Source organism: Macrotis lagotis, chromosome 6 (genome assembly GCF_037893015.1).
Source record: "Macrotis lagotis isolate mMagLag1 chromosome 6, bilby.v1.9.chrom.fasta, whole genome shotgun sequence".
In the NCBI taxonomy this organism is placed as follows: Eukaryota; Metazoa; Chordata; class Mammalia; order Peramelemorphia; family Peramelidae; genus Macrotis; species Macrotis lagotis.
The window spans coordinates 127,921,977-127,928,975 of NC_133663.1; the positions used below are offsets into that span (position 1 = coordinate 127,921,977).

At 34.7% G+C, this 6,999-nt stretch overlaps 1 long non-coding RNA gene across 1 annotated transcript in view; it reads right to left on the reverse strand.

Annotated features, from left to right (window-relative positions):
* Positions 1 to 6,492, reverse strand: part of LOC141491823 (uncharacterized) — a 58,434-nt gene extending 51,942 nt beyond the window's left edge. Inside the window, exon 1 of the long non-coding RNA XR_012469782.1 lies at positions 6,355 to 6,492. This is a non-coding gene — a long non-coding RNA (uncharacterized LOC141491823). The remainder of the gene's footprint in view (positions 1 to 6,354) is intronic.
* Between the last annotated feature and the right edge of the window lie 507 nt (positions 6,493 to 6,999).

Genomic DNA, 6,999 nt, shown 5'->3' on the forward strand with positions numbered 1-6,999 from the left:
ACTTCTAGCACTCCCTACTGGCCAACTAGAGATATTGCATTCAGTGAGTAATGTCTCTAGGGATCCCAGCCCCTACCCAACACAAGGTCTTAGTAAAATGAAGAAAGGCCAAGGGGGGGTTCATAGAAAAATTCCTAGAAGTAAAAGACCCTAATACAGAGTCACCTAGAACCTCTGAGGAGAATATGATCTGGCCTCCAGCACAGAAAGACTTCCTTGAAGAAATCAGTAAGGAGTTTAAAAATCAATTGGAAGATTTGAAAGAGACAATTAACACCTTGCAACAAGAAAACAAATATTTGGAAAACACAATTGGATAAATGCAAAAAGAAAATAATTCTCTCAAAACCTCAATTGGACAAATGGAAAACTCTTTCAAAAATAGAACTGACCAGGGCAGCTAGGTGGTGTAGTGGATAAAGCACCAGCCTTGGAGTCAGGAATACCTGGGTTCAAATCCAGTCTCAGACATTTAATAATTACCTAGCTATGTGGCCTTGGGCAAACCACATAACCCCATTTGCCTTGCAAAAAAAAAAATAGACCTGACCAATTGGAAAAGGAGTTGCAAAACATAGATGAAGAAAATTCTTCTCTAAAAAAAAAAAGAATAGAGTCTGTGGAAACTAATGACTTCATGAGACAGCAAAAGTCTGTTAAGCAAAACCAAAAGAGCGAGAGAGAGAGAGAGAGAGAGAGAGAGAATAAAAGAAAATGTAAAATATGTCATCAGCAAAACCACTGACCTTGAGAATAGATTGAGAAGGGACAACCTGAGAATTATAGGTCTTCCTGAAAACACTGAAGAGAAAAAAAAGCCTGGACTTAATATTACAGGATTTAGTGATGGAAAATTGCCCTGATATCATGGAACCAGAGGGCAAAATGTTATTGAAATAATATATCAATCCCGTCCAGAAAGAGACCCTAAAATGAAAACACCAAGGAATATTGTGACCGAATTCCAGAACTATCAGATAAAAGAGAAAATCCTGCAAGTAGCCAGAAAGAAACAATTGAAATACCAAGGAGCCACAGTAAGGATTATGCAGGACCTGCCTGCATCAACATTAAGGGATGGAAGGGCCTGGAATGAGATATTCCAAAGAGCAAGGAAGCTTGGAATGAAGCCAAGAATCCACTATCCCTCAAAGCTAAGCCTTCTTTTTCAGGGGAAAAGATGGACATTTAACAAAATGGAAGAATTTCAAAAATTCCTGATGAAAAGACCAGAGCTAAATATAAAATTTGGACATCAAACAGGAGGTTCAAGAAACACATGAAAATGTAAAAAAAAAAAGTTGGAGAGGAGGTAAAGAAAAAACAACTGCCATCCAATAAGATGAAACTGGCTATATCCCAGCATGGGAAAAATACTCTCATAACTCTTGAGAACTGTAATTCTAACAGAGAGAATATACCTAGCCAGAAGTGATGGACACTCATGACTTATCCATTAAACTGATATCCAATGTCATGAAACTGGCTATAACCTTACTTAGGAGAAAGACTCTAATAACTCTCAATAATTGTAACTCTATTAGAGAGAATATACCTAGCCAGAAGTGATGGATTTTCTATAATTTAGATAGAACGATTTAAAAACACTTCCTCCTTTAAAAGGGGGACAAGAAGGAGATGAAAGGATGGAGGGGATTGAATGGAGTAAATCTCATTACATTAAGAGGTACAAAAGACCTATTGCAATAGAGGGGAAGAAGGGAAGAGATGAGAAACACCTAAATCTTTCTCTCATCAGACTTGGCTTAAAGTTAATTTACACACACACTCAGTTAACTTAAAAAACATCTTACCTTTCAAGTATTGAAAGGGAAAAGGAGAGGTAATGGAGACAGGGAGGGGAATAAAAAGGGAAACTAACAGAAGGAAGGAAAAGAAAAGGGGGAAAAGGGGAAAGGGGAAAGAAAGTGGAGGGGGTGGATATAAGAAAGCAAACACATTGAAGATAGCAGTATTCAGAAACAAAATACTGGGGAATATGAATAAAGGGGGAAAGGGGGAAAATACAAACAGTGGGAAGACAGCATGGAGGGTAATAAAGAGTTAGTAATTATAACTTTGAGTCTGAATGGGATGAACTCTCCCTTAAAATGTGAGTGAATAGCAGACTGGATTAAAAACCAGAATACAAGAACCTCATTTGAAGCAGAGAGATACATATAGAGTAAAGGTAAAGTGTTGGAGCAAAATATATTTTGCTTTAGCTGAACTGTAAAAAGCAGGGGTAGCAATCTGTATCTCAGACAAAAGTATCTGCAAAAATAGATAGTGTTAAAAGAGATAAGGAAGAAAACTATATCCTCCTAAAAGGTATAGAAAATGAAATGATATAAATACTGCACCCAATGGCATAGCATCCAAATTCTTAGAGGAGAAGCTGAAAGAACTACAGGAAGACATAGACAGCAAAACTTTACCAGTGGGAGCCCTCAACCTCTCTCAGATGTAAATAAATATAATCATTAAATAAACAAGAAAAAAAGTAAAGGAGGTAAATGGATTGTTAAAAAAAACTAGATATAACAGACTTATAGAGGAAAATGAATGAGGATAGAAAGGAATATATACCTTTTTCTCTGCAGTACATGGCACTTACACAAAAATTTACCATGTACTAGGGCATAAAAATCTAATGATCAATTGCAGAAAGTCAGAAATAGTGAATACATCTTTCTCTGATCATAATGCAATAAAAAACATATGCAATATTGGGCCAGGGAGATATAGAACCAAAACTAATTGGAAACTGAATAACCTCATTTTAAAGAATGAGTGGATCAAACAACAAATTATACAAAGAATTAATTATTTTATCCTAGATAATGACAATACTGAAACAACATACCAAAGCCTATGGGATTCACTCAAAGTAGCTGTCGGGATATATTATATCTTTAAATGCTTACATGAATAAATTAGAGAAAGAGGAAATCAATGAACTAAATATGCAACTAAAAAAATTAGAGAAAGAACAAATTTTTAAAAACCCCAATTAAATGCCAAATTAGAAATTCAAAAAAATTAAAGGAGAAATAAATAAAATCAAAAGCAAAAAAAACTCTTTTGAATTAATAAATAAAACCAAGAGTTGGTTTTATGGAAAAATCAATAAAATTGATAAACCTCTGGTCAATTTGATTCAAAAGAAGAAAAAAGGGGCAGCTAGGTGGCACAGTGGATAGAGCACCGGCCCTGGAGTCAGGAGTACCTGAGTTCAAATCCAGCCTCAGACATAATTACCTAGCTGTGTGACCTTGGGCAAGCCACTTAACCCCATTTGCCTTACCGGAAAAAGGAAGAAGAAAAAGAAGGAAAAAAGAAAACCAAATTGCAAGTATCATAAATGAAAAAGGTGAACTCACCACCAATGAGGAGGAAATTAAAGTAACAATGTGGAATTATTTTACCCAACTCTATGCCAATAAATTTGACAATCTAGGTGAAATGAATGAATATTTACAAAAATATAAGTTGCCCAGGTTAAATGAATAGGAGATTAAATATCTAAACAATCCTATCTCAGAAAAAGAAATTCAACAAGCCATGATTGAACTCCCTAAGAAAAAATCTCCAGGGCCTGATGAATTCACAAGTCAATTCTACCAAACATTTAAGGAACAATTATTTACAATTCTATATAGACTCATTGGAAAAATAAGTGTAGATGTAACTCAGCCTAACTCTTTCTATGACACCAATACGGTGCTGATACCTAAACCAGGAAGAGTTGAAACAGAGAAAGAAAGTTATAGACCTATCTCCCTGATGTATATAGATACAAAAATCTTAAATAAAATCTTAGCAAAACAATTACAACAAGTTATCACCAGGATAAGACATTATGACCAAGTAGGATTTATTCCAGGAATGCAGGGTTGGTTCAATATTAGGAAAACTGTTAGTATAATTAATTATGTAAACAACAAACCTATCAGAAATCATGATTATATCAATAGATGCTGAAAAGGCTTTTGACAAAATACAGCACCCATTTCTACTAAAAACACTAGAAAGTGTAAGAATAAATGGACTGTTCCTTAGAATAATAAGCAGTATCTATCTGAAACCATCAACAAGCATTATGAATATAATTGAATAATGGGAAGACACTAGAGGCATTCCCAATAAGATCAGGGGTGAAACAAGGATGCCCATTATCACCACTACTATACAATATCAGGGAAGCCTGGAAGCATGAACTGATACTGAGCAAGAAGAGCAGAACCAGAAAAACACTACACCCTAACAGTAACATGGGGGTGATGATCAACCTTGATGGACTCACTCATTCCATCAGTGGAACAATCAGGGACAATTTGAGGTTGACTGCAATGGATAAAACCATCTGCATCCAGAGAAAGAACTGCGGAATTTGAACAAAGACCAAGGATTATTACCATTAATTTAGAAAAAAAAAACTGATATCTTATTGTCTGATCTTGCTATCTCTTATACTTTATGTTTCTTCCTTAAGGATGTGATTTCTTTCTCATCACATTCAATTTGGATCAATATATACCATGGAAACAATGCAAAGACTGGCAAATTGCCTTCTGTGTGGGGTAGGGGGAGGGAAGTAAGATTAGGGGGAAAATTGTAAAACTCAGAAATAAACTAAATCTTTTTTTAAAAAAGAGTAGTTAAATGTCATATTCAAGATCACACATCTAGTATGTCTGAGGTATTCTTGACTACAAGGTCTAATTAATGCCCTATCTACCAGTCCTACTTCCCTTCCCTATTACTGCATTTCCATTGTGAATGAGTTGCATTCACTCAGCAGGATCATGGTTCCAGGCTGCACCATATTTTGTTCATTTATTATCTTTCCTGGAACCTCAGAACATTGGTATTTTTTAATGAATTGTCAGAGTATTATAGGTGAGGCTTGGAGAAAATATCAAAGGATCATAGATTTGGAACTGGAAGGGACTTTAGAGATTATTTCATCTAACCCCTTCTTCTTCTTATAGATGATGAAACCAAGATTTTAAAAACAGTTTACATGACTTTTTCATGGTCCCATAACTAAGCAGGAGAGATGAGATTTAACCTAAGTTTTCCTGAGTCAGGATCTAACACTGTATTCATTATTTCAAGCAGTCTGACTGAGAAACAGAATTTGAAAAACTCGGGAATCTAATTTATTCCTTGCCCTGGCCCATTCTGTCCTAAAAAAGCAACCAAAGAATGGTATTTTGCCATTTTCTTTTTCTCATTGATATGTGTCAGGAGAAAGAAGATAACCATATTACAGGGTCAACTACATGGGATCACATTACAAGAAAGTTGTACCTAGAGATAGTTATAGCATTTTTAAAAGTTGTATTCATATAATTATTTTTACAAATATTTACTAACTCTATCTCTCACTGGTCCCTCAGTAAATATTGTTTAAAGGATCAGGGGATCAGGTTCCTGGAGGTCAGTGGGTACAAGTTAGTCACAAAGGAGATTTTAAAAAATTAAAAAGAAAACCCTCATTAAAATAAGCATCAGCAAAATAAATGTCCAGGTTGGCCATGTCCAAAAATTGATTTTCTACATTTCAAGCTCATTACCTGTCTGGCAAGAAATGAATATGTTTCATTTTCAGTTCTCTGAACTCATGATTTATCATTACATTGATCAGATTTCTAAAATCTTTCAAAATAGTTTTTTCTGTAATATTGTTAGCATTGCATAAATTGTTCTCCTCTGTTCACTTCTCTCTGCATCAATTTATGTAGTTCTTCCTAGATTCATCTAAATCTATCCATTTAATTGTTTGTTATGACACAATAATATTCTATTGAATTTATATTCCATAATTTCTTTTACTATTGTTTTAGGTGTCCTCACTATGCCCTCTCTTCCCACCTTATTTTCTAGTTTTGACTTACAAGGAAAAGTAGCTATAGCATTTTAAAGCTAGAAGGGATCTTAAGGAAATATAGTCCCTTTATATTATTTTTTAAATTTATTTTATTTTTAACTTATGGAATAAAGCAAGAATTACCATAACATAGTACAATAAAAAATACAGTTGCACATGAAACTGTAAATCTACTGTGCACAACTTGCAAATGTATAACAAAATTATAAAAAATGTAAATTTCTGTTTTCTTTTTTCTTCCCTTCTCATTCCCCACCCCACCCTACTCCTCCAGATAGCTTTTATTAGACACACACATATATATGTATTGTATATGCGTATATATTATATGTGTGTCTACATATGTCTGCATGTATTTTATATATATATATGTATATATATATATATATATACATACTTCTATTTATCAGTTTTCTGATAAATTTCTTATGAGTAAGGAAAGTGAGAGGCTCACATACCTATTGAGTGGCAATTAGGACTGGAACTCATTCCTTCTCCTGTCCACCATAGCATGCTGTCAACAGTCACTTCTTCAACCTTGGTGATGTTAATACAACCAATCACAACATTTCAGTCTGAACATTAGACTGGGTCAAATAAAAGTCCTAAAGAATAGAAGATAAATTTAACTTTCAGTGACTTGTGTAAATCCCTAGGATAGGGGGAGAGATGTGAAATATCACTAACAAAATCAATATCCCAATTGATTAATCAAGCCCCGATGATTTATTGGGTGTTCATTCATTTGTTTGTTACAATCCCTGTGTGCACAACCTCTGACTAAGATCAATGCTCTCCTTGGGAAAAATGTCAGGCTGCCTGGCAGGTGTGTGATTTCTTCTTGGGTAATCTAGATGCTTCCAGTTTTAACCTCATAGAAAGATGGAGTATCTAGAGCTGAGCTAAAATGTTGCCTTAGAAAAATTTGATTCCCACAACTGGGGAAGCCACATGGCAGTGTCCATGGAGAAGTTCATCATCATTGTCAGAGAAGACAGTTGTAGTTGTAGCTACAGAGACTAAAGGAATAGCTAGTTAACCCTTGTTATAGGCACCACATATGAGATTCATATTGTTAGAAGTCCATATTTCTTGATGGATCC